This window comes from Notolepis coatsorum (assembly GCF_963971535.1).
Source record: "Notolepis coatsorum genome assembly, chromosome: 3".
Lineage (NCBI taxonomy): Eukaryota > Metazoa > Chordata > Actinopteri > Aulopiformes > Paralepididae > Notolepis > Notolepis coatsorum.
The window spans coordinates 15,280,415-15,295,562 of NC_140167.1; positions in this window are offsets into that span (position 1 = coordinate 15,280,415).

Sequence of the window (15,148 nt, forward strand, 5' to 3'; positions counted from 1 at the left end):
CTACTGTATACTGTAAGCAATAAATGTCAGCAAACAGCACCTATTTAATGAAATTAGTATAACTCTATTGGTCTGAATCTACAATCGATCTACTTCGGTAGAACCCCCCCCCCCCCCCCCCAGGTAGACCTAATCAACTCTGTACAATGAAATGAACATAACAGCAGTGATCTTAATTATGGGATGATATGAAATGTAGGATTACAAGGGGATTATGGCATCAAGCAGGATCAGCCTTTTGTGTTTCACCATAGACCCAGATTAACAAGTACATTATTTTAATCAGAGAAGAATGCATATTCTAGAATAATGTAAATATTTCTACTGACGGACGCTTTCAATTTCACAACAAAAAGGAGCAAACATTCTACATTCGATTTCCTGTTGATATTACAAACACTGCAACAGGAAATAGATTTGGGTCCAAGCTGTTCCCTTGTTAGAGAATTATGCAATACTGCATTATCACAAACCGGTAAAATTCAGTGTAGAAAGTAAACCATGAGGAATATTAGTACTGGGTAAACCTTATTTTCCACAATCATTGTCTCAAGTCTCAGAAATATAGTTCTGATCAAGTTAAGTTTCAAGTTTCAAGTTTGCTTTTATTTGTCACGTATAAAGTACATGTACATTACAGTGAACGGCTTGGTTCTGTATTACCCACCCTCATGAGAATGTGCTTCATACAGTAAAATAAAAAGTAAAAGAGGAAGGAAGGAATAAAGTCCCAATACTATACAAATATACAATATACAACTAAAGAACAACCTAAGTACAATGAAGTAAAAATGCAGGCAATGAGGTACAAAAATGGTATGGATGTAGTGCAAATCTCTTTAATAAATAGATAAAAGCCTGGGCAAATGTCCGACTTACATCAAGGAACCCGGATCATCAACAAATCAATCTTAACTATATTCACAGGACATACTTGACTCCTATAAGACTGTGCCGAATGGGGCTTAAACAAGATTCCAAATGCACCCAATGTACAAATGGGGACGAAGGGACATTTATGCACATGTATTGGGACTGCTCACCAGTTAAGGCATTCTGGAAAGATGTGACCCAACAAATATCAAAACTCGTATCTTGGAATATACCTGTACACCCCTCGGTATTACTATTGAATGATGTTTTTGAGTTTGCAGTGAATCCACAGCTAAAGAGATTGGTTTTATCGGGTATCACAGTAGCCAAAAAGCTGATCGCATCACGCTGGTTTCAACCGGAAAAAATGTGCCGTAAAGTTTGGTTTCTTACATATCTCGATGTAATTTACCATGAAATATCTACAGCAAGAATTCTGGGTCTCAATGAATCCAAAATGTCAATGTGGTTAGAAGTGGTGGAGAGAATAAAAGCTAGCAATGGTAGTGTCTGGTTAGGTGCGAGGGATAGTGGAGGTACTTCTCAAGGTGGGGTCCGGGAGGGGGGGGTTCGAGCTGAGCATATGTGTGTAGGTTTTTTTAGATAACAGGTATTAGGGGTATATCTTATATAAGACAACTAACTAAAATGTGAACTCATTGGATGTGCCCTGACAATTAATGCTTGTATATCTTACCGTGTGTTGTCATGTTTGTTTATATGTTTGTTTAAAAAATAATAAAAAAATAAAATACAAAAAAATAAATAGATAAAATATGGTGTAGTGTTAAAGTGTCGGTGAATGTTACGGTGAGTGTTTGTTTAAAGTGAGTGTGTGCATGTGTGTGCAATGAGTGTAGATGGATGGGTTGATGATGTTACATAGAGTCATTGAGCCTCCTGATGGCCTGGGGATAGAAGCTCCTTCTGAGTCTCTCTGTACTGGCCATGAGACTCCGGTAGCGCTTGCCTGATCATTGGAACCCTAACCCTATTTATTACTTATCAACGATTATGTTGATCGGTAGAGTCCTTTCTCAGCACAATCCATGCTGTTCCTTATACTAGCTCAGAATAGTTAGCCACAAAACAAACCCAAAGTCAATGGGGTCAAGCTCCTGTCTATACAAGCTGCCAGAGTGCACACAAAGTAGGTTCCAGTTAGCTTCGGTTAGCTCGTACAGGCAGGAGCTCGACCCCATTGACTTTGCATTGGTTTGTGGATAAATATTCAGTGCTAGTGTGAGGAACAGCATGGATTGTGTGGAGAAAGGGCTCTACTGATCAACGTTATCATTGATGAGTAAGACAAGACAAATCACAAGTATCCCTTTAACTCATCACATTTACACTATACATGTAGTCATTTAGCTGACGCTTTTATCCAAAGCGACTTACAAGTTCTGTACAACAGGTACAGGTAACCCACTCGAAGTCGAGACCACAAACTTCCATTTGAAGGCAGTATTGAACCAGAAATGTTTTCGTTAACAAGGTTATTTTTTTGCGAAAATGCATGTGTTTGTGAAGTACTGAGCATACGACTGGATAAATGAGACTTGGATTACACGGCACGAGTTATGAGAGAGTTTGTAAACAGATGTTTTGATATAGTTTTGCTGTTGTTAAACAAAATCTGCATTAACTTCAAATCATCATGTATTTCTACAATTTCTTTAGATTTACCATGGAGACATGCGAGAATATTTTTTTTTTTATATTCATGAATGAAAGGCATCACAGGGTGAGTAACTGATATACTGTACACATTGTAATTTTTGGGTGAAGTGCTCCTTGACCACTGGAGCTGCCTGTGGATCCAGCTCAAGTCGAGTCCCCATTACCCTAGTCCGAGTCCGAGTCCGAGTCATTAAGGTTGAGTCACCTCCACTCTGGCAGACAAAGAGCTGACATACAAATAAAAATAGTCTACATTAAACATAAATGTACACAGCGGTCACCATATCAAAGGGAGTTTATTTACTTTGTCACTCATCTGCACCTTCCGAGTCCGAATGCAGTCAATGCTCGAGTCCAAGTCCAAGTCCAAGTCATCAGTGCTCAAGTCCAAGTTGAGTCACGAGTCCTGAAAATCAGTCCAGGACTTGGACTCGAGTACTACAACACTGTCTTCTATACCAGACGAGGCTAAACATCCCCTGCTAGGAAAGGAAGATGCAGTAGTAAAATAAAGTAATACCCCAGGCAACATGAGAAACCCACCACGCTCCAGCGGTCAATGGAAACAACACGACAACATGGAGTGGCCTCTGTTTGCAGCACTTTAGCTTTAAAACGACATTGGTCTCAAAATATGGGGTCAATTTGGCAATATTCTGACTGTTGACTTTTTGTTGACTCTGAAGAAGACACTCCTTGTCAAAACGTTAGTCTGTTTGCGCCAATACAAAATGGCCAAATTGATTGTGTGCTCCAGAATTCATCAATAGGCGGCCGCTGATCTTTGGCATGCATGTTTGATTTCTTATTATATCTCAACGGTAATCGATAGTACTGTAATGAAAGAAATTGTTCCGGTAAGGAGCAGGAGCTAAAATGACAACATCCAATCAAACGAACAACCAAGTCAAACGATTGGTACGAGTGAGCTGTCTATCAAAGGTCCTAGTGACATGTGATGCGGATAACAGTTGCACGTGTGCACAAAGGCCTGTGCTAATGTAACAGAGGCAACTCGCCCCTGCCACGAATTCGACCATGCCTTGAGTGGGAGTCGAACCCCAGGCGTCCGCACTGCGGGCGACATCACAAACCGTTGCGCCAAGAAAGGAATTCCCTTCTAAGCGCTTGGTTTGGATGCCTCTGGGGAGTGAGTTTTACACCCGTTACACTAACACATAGCTGCCTGCTAGCTACCTAGCGGGGCACGGCTTTGGAGGCATCCTGATGTGTTCTGGTTGGGAAGGGCGTCGTCGAATTCGGTTTAAGGAGTTGAAAATATTTCTACGTTCCAAAATCAACGGTTGCCTATCGCTCCTTTAATTCAGATCACTCAGTCCCATGTCTGAGAGGCACCCGTTTTGCAGTCTGTCAGCTGAAGCGCAGATATTCCCTCTTAGATATGGTGTGTACAGACGAGACCACACAAATTCAAACGTTTCTCAATTCAGGAAATAACAGTTCAGTCTGCTCGACGCCATGTCTTTAATATAGTTCTTAGAGCCCAACCAACTATTTCAATATTGCATGTAGTATATTACCCCACAAGAAATTCTGCTTTAGTTTGTGTGGTTATCAATATATTGTAGCGACCTTGGGATTTGGGTCGGTTGGTCAGTTGAGCTGTCACTCAACACTCCGCCATTCCGGTGCTGGCGGCGTCCCTATTGGACGCGCCAGCCACAGGTTGACAGAGTCGAGAGTGCACGGGCTGACCTGGGAAGGCATAAGTGGGGGGGGGGGGGGGGGGGGGCACCCAGCGTGCTCGCTCTTGGGGCATGGGAAATGGTAGCAATGAGTCTGATACTGCAACCTGTAATGGAGAACAATGAATAAAGACCTGCACTGAGAACTACCAACCTGCCTCGAGAGTCGTCTATAACGTTGAAAGCACGGACGTTACAATATAGTAGTCTCTTATACAATGTATTGTAGTTGGCAATGATGTTTGTAGGCCATTAGGGGCCACGTGGTAGCGTCGGCATTGTCTATACCTGAAGCTCACATCAAAGGGGCGCGGGTCTGTTGAACCTGCGGCAATGCTGTGGGCCATGTACTGTAATACATCTATAGTATGTAATTTCATAGTGCAAGTATTTATAGGCATGTCAGACTTTCTTTTGGCAATGGAATTGTGTTTCTTCATTGAGCGCTTATCCTTAGGGGAACAAGTATCTTGTGTCTTATTATAAATAAATGATTTGGTAAATGAACAGTATACTTATTGCCTCTGACAAAGCAAAGGCAACACATGCTGTGTATGGAGGCAGACAGACAGACATACAGACAGACAGACAGACAGACAGACAGACAGACAGACAGACAGACAGACAGACAGACAGACAGACAGACAGACAGACAGACAGATAGACAGATAGACAGATAGACAGATAGATAGATAGATAGATAGATAGATAGATAGATAGATAGATAGATAGATAGATAGATAGATAGATAGATAGATAGATAGATAGATAGATAGATACTGTAGATTAATAATAATAATAATAATAATTCATTTTATAGCGCTTTTCTAGACACTCAAAGCGCTCCCCACAATTTAGGGTGGAAATGGCCTCCTTCACCACCACTGGTAGCACCCAACCTTGGGCTACGCAGGCTCAATGGCTGCCATACACTGGCATTTGGCACACATCACACTACAGACTACACAATGGCTGAATGGCTCAGGAGACAGGGATTAATATCAGATAGATATAGATAGATAGATAGATAGATAGATAGATAGATAGATAGATAGATAGATAGATAGATAGATAGATAGATAGATAGATAGATAGATAGATAGATAGATAGATAGATAGATAGATAGATAGATAGATAGATAGATAGATAGATAGATAGATAGATAGATAGATAGATAGATAGATAGATAGATAGATAGATAGATAGATAGATAGATAGATAGATAGATAGATAGATAGATAGACAGACAGACAGACAGACAGACAGACAGACAGACAGACAGACAGACAGACAGACAGACAGACAGACAGACAGACAGACAGACAGACAGACAGACAGACAGACAGACAGACAGACAGATAGACATACATCTGGGTTTATATACATCGTCTGGGTTTGTATACATAGTCTGGGTATATGAATGCACACAATAAGATCAATTATCTGTCAGTCATCAGTCATCACATAACTCGTCCTCCTCATTACCTGCTGTCACCGCGCCATATGACAGAACGAAGGACTCATTGTTTTCCCTGTTGAGCTAAATCGACATGTGCCTCAATTAAGGTTCACGTTCATTGTAGCCTATAGCCCTAGGCCCTAGGGTGCGGCGAGTTCAGCAGTTCAGCAGTTAAGTGCTTCGCCAGAGCCGTTATCTGACAGCGCCCGCTAACCCTTCCCAGACACACTTAAGTGGGTTCACTCCGCTATCTGCGCGGGATAGTGGGAGGTATTGGGTGGCATTCAGCCTCCGTGGCAGAGTCATATATACGGCCGATCGGAAACGGGACCTTATGGACTTTATCCCCTGAGGCCATTCGATCATTCTGATGTCAGTCAGTGTTCTGTTTTTATATGACCCACTGAGGCAGAATGCATTAGGCCCATTAGGCACTGTCATGGCATTCGCCTATAGAGTAGTATTGCATAACAGGGTTGACTTCTTAGACGGCTGTCAGACCGAGATATTGTGTTAATGTCAACAAAACGTCACGCATGCGATAAGTATGTTGCCAAAATACATTGCCCGCCGTCGGCACAAAACGTGCTCTCCTGTTCAATCGGAAGATGTTTGTCTCTTTGAGACATAATTCCACGATCCACTCAGTGGCTCAGCGTTTCATTATGAAGGGAGTCTTGAGGAATCTTGAGGCCATGCAGTGGCTGAAATGGTTGACTGCTCACAGATATTGCTCGCGGTAAAAGGAGATTGTCCTTCATGGTCTGAGCCCAGACTACTAGGAATGGCTGTGTATGAGAAGTATAGGAAACCCCACCGATAAGGGTGCATACCGCTTCACTGCGTAAGAACAGAATAGGATCTTATCAACTGGTACAAATTAGGTCTATACATAATTTTTTTTTTTTACTATTTTTCAAGAGGTTTACCACAGAAATATTATAGTGATTTATAGTATTCCTGTGTTTTCTTTTTTCATACACACTATAGATTTACCACAGAAATATTGTAGCAATTATATAGATATTTATATTTAATTATAGAACCATATGGTGAATCACTAGTATTCCTGTGGTTTTACCATAGACATTTTTCCATATAGTATACCAATGGTAATCACAGCATGCAATACTTTATAGTTCATTTCCATATATGTAGCTCTAATTATGTCCATGATTTACAACCATAGCTGAAAATTGTAAAGTTCATATATATATTTTTTGTATCCACTTTTTCTCCTATTTTTCTATTTTTCTCCCATCCCAATTTCGTGATTCCAATTCTTCTCTCCCCTGTCTTGAACGTTGCTAGACTATGCCTCCCACTGGTCGGCTGTAGTATAGGAGCCTTGCATCACGTGTCCCCTCCGGTACACGAGGAGGCAGCCTGTCGCATCTTTTCACCAGACAGCTCGAACTCTCAGTGGCGAGGAGTAACGCGTGGGAGGCTCACGCTGCCCCCGATACTTCCTGTTTCTGCTGTACATGCGGCGTGAATACTTTACCCAAGGCAGTTGTCCTTCCGCGTTTGGTTTGCGCGCCCTGATTGGCCTCTCAGCGCCCAATCGCGTTAGCCCTACTATCGCCTAACTACTCGCTCAATATACTACAATCACTCAAGCGCCGTGCATCAGCTTTCAGTTAACGTCGTATTGTTTTCGCCTCTCTATTAACGTAACGCGATATTCATATCAATCGACATCACATCAATATAAATAACGTATTGTTTTCATCTCTCACATCAATATAAATAACGTATTGTTTTCATCTCTCTATTAACGTAACACGCTATTCATATCAATCGACATCACATCAACCCAGCCTCCTCCAATGTACAGTTTCTACATCAAATGTATATACACTCTTTTTCTGGACACTTTTTGTATCACAAACAGTACTGTATTTGCAAATCTGGTATGTCATAAATGTATAGATGTAGCAGTACTGTCTATCTGTATGTCGTGTGTGTCATATATGTTATGATGAATTGAAAATGGGGGACCATTTAGTCTAGTTTATTAGCCATAAAGCATTGAGTGATAGTGAGTTGAGTGATAGTTAGTTTTAGTATTATGATGCACGGCGGAGATGAAAACAACGGGCAATACGAGCAAATGGGCGAGGACTGTGGAACTGAAAGCTGATGGTAGCGAGTTGAGCGATAGTAGTATTGAGCGAGTAGTTAGGCGATAGTAGGGCTAACGCGATTGGGCGCTGAGAGGCCAATCAGGGCGCGCAAACCGAACGCGGAAAGACAACTGCCTTGGGTAAAGTATTCACGCGTACAGGCGTCACCCAACCGACCTGTAGGAGTCGCTGTCCACAACGTCCAATCCCCACCCACCGGCTTTCCCAATGCATCCCAATGCATCTACTACTCGTGTTTTCTTACAAATCATGCATTATGACACAAGACGATAGTACTCAATAGTGCATTGGATGGTGGCACACTGCCAATTGTGTTAGTATGACGGCCGGCCAAGCCGGTAGCAACGCCGAGAGCTGGGCTCGATACCAGCATCTCCTGCGTTAGTGGCGAGCGCCTTGCCCACTCAGCCGGTAAAGTTCATATCTAAAGTAGATTGATAGACAGAGAGATAGACATGGATTTCTCTCAGCCAATCAGGGGAAATGTGGCTACGTCACAGAACGTCAAACCATGGCATCTGACCAATCAGCAGTGGCCTGGGGCATTTCAAACTTCAGTGTTCTTCCAGAATAGATGTTGTGTACCTGTGCATGTGCCCCCACCTATTTCCACACTTAAAGTCATAAAATCAAAATCAACAATTAAGTAAGTTGTAAGTAAGTAATTAGGTAAGTTGATGAAACTCACATATAATGACACTGAATAGTTGTGCTAAATTATGAAATATATGTTGTTTGTGTAGGATTTCTAGAAATTAGTGAACCCTCTGCATGAAAAATGCTAGCAACCATGTTTGAGTGGTTCTTGTATAGTAATAGATGGATATAGCGAAGAACATAAGGATAGTATATCTGTATATTGTATAGTATAGTATTGTATAGTAGTGTACATAAGACCCAGTGCCTCATCCGTAGCTTAACACTGTATTGCACTATCGCAGGACCTTAGCATGTCTTTTACCATGCATTTTTAAACTTTATGTACATTATACCTGTTATGTCTATTCTTATTACTTGTATTATTGCACAATCGCTGCGGGCATGACCACCCGCATTTCACTGTATGCCCTGTATGCAGTGACAAATAAAACTCTTGACTTGACTTGACTTGATCATATGCCCCGTTCACCTACAAAGTGACCATAAGTCCATTTGTAGACAAATGCCCAATGGTAAATGGCTGCATTTATATAGCACTTTTATCCAAAGCGCTTTACAATTTGTTCCTCACATTTTTACCCATTCACTCACACATTCACACACCGATGGCAGAGGCAACCATGCAAGGTGCCAACCTGCACATCGGGAGCAAATAGGGGTTAAGTGTCTTGCTCAAGGACACTTCGACACGCTGCCCGGGAGGAGCGGGAATCGAACCGAGAACCTCCAGATTACCAGACGACTGCTCTACCTCCTGAGCCACTGTCGCCCCCCGCATCTACTACTTAGGGTGTTTTCTTACAAATCATGCATTATGACACAAGACGATAGTACTCAATAGTGCATTGGATGGTGGCACCATATTTGATCATACATGTATGCCCTGTTCACCTAAGACTAGCAACATTGACAGTATGTACACTTTTAGACATAAGCCTGCTAAAATTTACTTAGTAATTCAATATTTGTGATTTTTTCAACAAGTGGTACCTCCAGTAATTATAATGTCATATATATATATATCTTATATGCTATTTCACGTATTATATATTTACAACTTATATGTAAATATTCTTTGTTTTCAGTAGATCTACTTGACAAATAACTCAAACTGTGCTTGATATTGACAAAAAAAACTAGGGTGAATCAAATGTTGTTGTGCCAGTCCACCCTGCCATCAGTGACGATTAGGGCTCTGAGGAGGAGGACGATGATGTGGGAGATCCCGACTAACACCCCACCCACCCACAACCTGGACACTCCAGGCCTGAGTGACATGGGTCCCTCTCCCAAGAGGACATGTGTGCGGCCTGCAGTGGAGGTGGTTGAGGAGGAGGAGGAGGAGGAGGAGGAGGATGACACTGATGACGACTGATGCCAACATGGGGGGCATTGACAAGAGCGACATACTGGTCCAGCTCTACCCCATGAAATCCAAGAGCTGTAAGAATCACACATAAAGTGAGTTATTGAGAACACACAAATACATTATTTATTAAATCTAGAATAATTAAACTTGAAGACATGGTTAAGTTTCAAACAATGTTAATTATGTTTAGGGCAATAAATAATACACTGCCAGAAAAACTACAAAATATTTTTCATTTAGAAAGTGAGTTTAGTAGGAGAAAATACAATTTTAAACATCAGTTTGCACGTACCACACTTAAACAGATGTGTCCTTCAGTTATTGGTGTAAAGTTGTGGAATTCTCTCCATAGCGAGCTTAAGGGATGTAATAGTGTTTATCAATTCAATAAAAAAAAAAAAAAAAAATGTTGTCAGTATGAAAATCAAATGTGATCTGAATAGTGAGATCTTTTTATTTTTTTTCTCTCTTTCTTTTATTCTTTATTATTATTATTATTATTATTATTATTATTATTATTATTATTATTATTATTATTATTATTATTATTATTATTATTATTATTATTATTATTATTATTATTATTATTATTATTATTATTATTATTATTATTATTATTATTATTATTATTATTATTATTATTATTATTATTATTATTATTATTATTATTATTATTATTATTATTATTAAATGTTTTCTTGTTTAACATTGGATTGTGTGTTTCTTGTATAGTGGTATAAATTATTATTTGTGTAAATTAGGTTGTACGCCGACCATTAAGTAAATACTTGTTTAGTTTAGGAATAAGGGGCAGGTAACTATAAGATTTATTCTTCTTCCTGCTCCTTTTGTCCATGGAATGATATTTATGATTGTGTAATGAAGAAACTCTGATTGTATGCGGCAATGTGGCAAATAAATACTCTGAACTGAACTGAACTGAACTGAAGAGGTGGTACTTGCGGATGTTTGCAATTGCTGTCAGCCTCACAAATGCCTGGGTCATCATCGAGAAGGACCTCGTCACTGAAGAACTTCAGGATGCAGGCGTTCAAGAGTGCCGGCAGCCAGAGGCAGTCACGTCTCGCCCCCGAAGAAGTTCAGTACTTTCAGGCTGTATGTGTTTTGTTATACTTCTTATTATATACACTTTCTGGAAAATGTTTTCCCCTCCGAGGGCGAGGAAGGAACCATATTTGAACACTTGTTTGATATTTATATTTTACCCTTGACCGGCAAGGAAGCATATATGAACATTTCATTGACCACAATTTGCAACATGAAAATGACAAATTTAGAAAAAAGTACAATTAAAAGAATATCTTGTAATAACACTCCAATAACACCCTGTGGTTGAAATTTTGAATTTTAAAGTATTTCAATGAGTGCCCTATAAAGGGTTAAGGATTACTCTTAGGTCATTTCTTCTCTAATTTCATTATAGTTAAAGGGCAATTACGCCCAATTTCAGAATTCATACATGTTAATCCTCTGGTCTAAGATAGTACAGAAATATTAGTGAAAATTAGCAACTCTCTCCCAAATCCAAAAACTAGCTAAAACTCAAACTTGTGATGTCATCAAGTATAAAGGCTTGAAGCTGCTCCATAGACAATGAATTGGGAAATAGTTTATAGATAACACTGAGAGGGGAATGTTCTGAGTTCATAGGTACACCTTTTGTTTCAGAACTGAAGCACTACTATAGAATAAAGCTAATTTGGATATAAAAATAAAAGAAAACTAACATTCTGTGGGTCTACAAAATCAGTCTGCCATTCATTATATATGGAGCAGCTCCAGACTTTACTTGATTTTACATTTACATTTACATTCAGTAATTTAGCTGACGCTTTTATCCAAAGCGACTTATGAATTGTGAAAGTCAGCAGGAAGGGTATACATCTCTGGCAGCTAAGGGTCAGTGGCTGATATTGTTTGAAGAGGTGTGTTTTTAGTCAACGGCGGAAAATTGGCCGGGTTTCACCTGATGACATCACAAGTTTGATTCTTATACTTCTCTGGTTTCTGGCTTCGGGGAGACAGAGTAGCTCATGTTCACTAATTATTAAACGGAACTAATTATTATATTGATTCAACTGTCTTAGGCCGTGGAAATAACACATTTAAATTTTTTATTTGAGTGGCGTTCCCCTTTAAGCCTGTGACCCTGGGGGTGCTATTAAAGGAAGCAGGAGGCCGCATTTGAAGCTGCGGTCCATTGTTGCACTGCCACACTACAGAAGGGCTAACCCTTTCACTGCGACAATACAGAAGGTTAACCCGTTCACTGCCACATGACAAATGGTTAACCCTGTCACTAGCACACTATACAGACGGGTGTGGTAGTGAAAGGTTAACCTTCTGTAGTGTGGTAGTGAAAGGGTTAATGAATAAATCATGTGCAAGAACACAATCATACTGAAAAAGCTTTAGAACCTTTTTTGTTTTTGTTTTTTTACCTTCAATCGATAACCTTTTCTTTCTCTCTCACGAACTAAAATGTCAAATCTGTCAGGGATTTTTGATCCACGGGGGGCGAGGCTTTGGTGGTGAAGAAAAGAGGAACTCTTTCAAAATCACTGAAAGGTTATATCATTAAAGGGACACTTCACCAAATAAACGGCCAGTATGACTACTACCATACTGTCTTTATACCGGTATCACTGTACATATTATATTACAACTCTGAACATACAACTGATTAGCACTACACTCAGTAGTATTAATTTATATATTTTATATCCAGTTTAATCACCTGTACATTGTGTATTACTATTGCACTTTACTGTTACATTTGCACTCTGGTTGGATACCAAACTTCTTTTCATGCACTGTTGTGCTGTATAATAACAATACATTTTAATCTAATCTAATCTAAAAAAAAATGCTGATTTATTTTCACATGATCTCACGCACATCCAAAGACAGTTTTGACACGTTATTTAGTTTGACAAGTTATTGAAAGTAAATGAGTTTGAATATGGCCACCAGGGACGTTGAATCCTTGTGTTGTGTTAATTACAGCTCTGTGTAATGATGTAGATTAGAAAATAGCAACCCATTGTCTTATAGAGACTATAAACTATCTTTTATAGCTATCTTTATCATTTCATTGAGCTGTAATCAACTGAGATTATAAATAATAATAATAATGATGCAGGACCTGTCGCAGAGGTCTTTAATTGGCAATGGCATGCAATTATCCTCAATGTTAGCAGTTAGCACACACGGTTAGCACACACACACACACCGGAACACACACGCATGCATTGTTTTTGTAGGATCACCGATGCGATACTCCTCTGCGCTTAACCCATCACGTCGTCCTACTTAGAGGATGGAAGTCGATGGGTGGTAATCTGGACATTGTGGACAGCGACACCTACAGGTCGGTTGGGGACCCCTGCACAGCAGAGACGGGAAATGGCGGGGGTAGTGTGAGCCTCCCATGCGTTACACCTCGCCAATGAGAGTCCACGCTGGCAGGTGAAAAGATGTGACAGGCTGCCTCCTCGTGTACCGGAGGGGACACGTGATGCAAGGCTTCTATCCTCCCTACAACCGGCCTGTGGGGGGCATATGCGAGCAACGTTCAAGACAGGGGAGGGAAGAATTGGCACAATGGAATTGGGATGGGAGAAAAAGAGGAAAAAAAGTGGATAAAAAAAAAGAAAAAGAAGTAGTAATATTTGGGTCTCATTCTCCAAGGATTTACGACAAAAAGGGCTTTCTCTTAGGGCCATTTGAGACCTTTTTGGGCCGATTTTGGGATTCACCAACCGTCCCAATAAAACATATATAATTAATATTATATTGTAATATATTGTCTATATTCATGTCTTACCCGAAAAAGTCTCAAATGGCCCTAAGAGAAAGCCCTTTTTGTCGTAAATCCGTTGGATTAATGTGTTTTTGAGACGACAAAGAGTATTTGTATTGCTTCATTTCTATCCTACTATAGTTAACCCTAGCATGTAATAATCCAATTGATTTGGTCTTGAAACTTTCAATATAATTTTGGGACTTAAAAAGAACAACACGCCAACATTTTGGGAAATAGATAAGAAGATAGATACCAGTTTTCTCGCTGTGCGTTCAGTAGAAAGCTATCTGGCTGCACATTAGCCTATAGCTTAGCACAATGAATGGAAGCGGACATGGCCGGTTAGCCTAGGCATTGTCCAACTAACACCTCTCCCGAAGACTAACCGGCCATGTCCGCTTCCATTCATTGTGCTAAGCTAGGCTACCATGCAGCCAGATAGCTTTCTACTGAACGCACAGAGAGGAAACCGGTATCTATCTTCTTGTCTCTCTCTGGAGAAGACGGTAAGCTAATTTCCCAAAATGTTGGCGTGTTCCTTTAACTTTCACCCACTTTCTGAAGAACAGGATTCTACACTGGCACTTCATATGGGACAAGGGGGTTGATGCAACAGAAGGACACTCCCACACACAGTGGCTCAGGAGGTTGAGCGGTCGTCTGGTAATCGGAAGGTTCCAGGTTTGATTCCCGCTCCTCCCGGGCAGCGAGTCGAAGTGTCCTTGAGCAAGACACTTAACCCCTAATTGCTCCCTATGAGCAGGTTGGCACATTGCATTGGTTGCCTCCGCCGTCGGTGTGTGAATGTGTGAGTGAGTGGGTGAATGTGAGGAACAAAATTGTAAAACGCTTTGGATAAAAGCACTATATTATAAATGCACCATTTACCATTTACACCTAAATAAAGGGTTGGAGTAGAGTCATTTTGCTGCCCCTAGTGGTTGATATTTTCACCTTGCTGCACACGCTGCCCCGTCCCAATCTGTGATGTCAGAATGCCTGTTCCCCCCCCCCCCCCCCCCCTAGACAGACTTTGATATATAGTATCTCCAAAGGGCACTCTGACATCACCGGTTGGTGTGGGGCAGCAGTGTGCAGCAGCAGGGTGAAAACATCGACCACTAGGGCAGCAAAGGCTTGTGTTTCATTGGCAGTGTTTCATTACGCTTAAAAAAATATTATGGATTGGATATCCTGCCCCGGTTTAAAGGAACACACGAACATTATGGGAAATGTGCTTACCATCTTCTCCAGAGTCAGACAAGAAGATAGATACCAATTTCCTCTCTGTGAGTTCGGTAGAAAGCTATCAGGCTGCAAGCTAGCCTAGCTTAGCACAAATGTATGGAAGCGGATACAGACCACTAGCCTAGCTTAAAACTCCGGAAGAGGTGTTTTTGGCCAACAGCTATAGGCTAGCTGGTCCA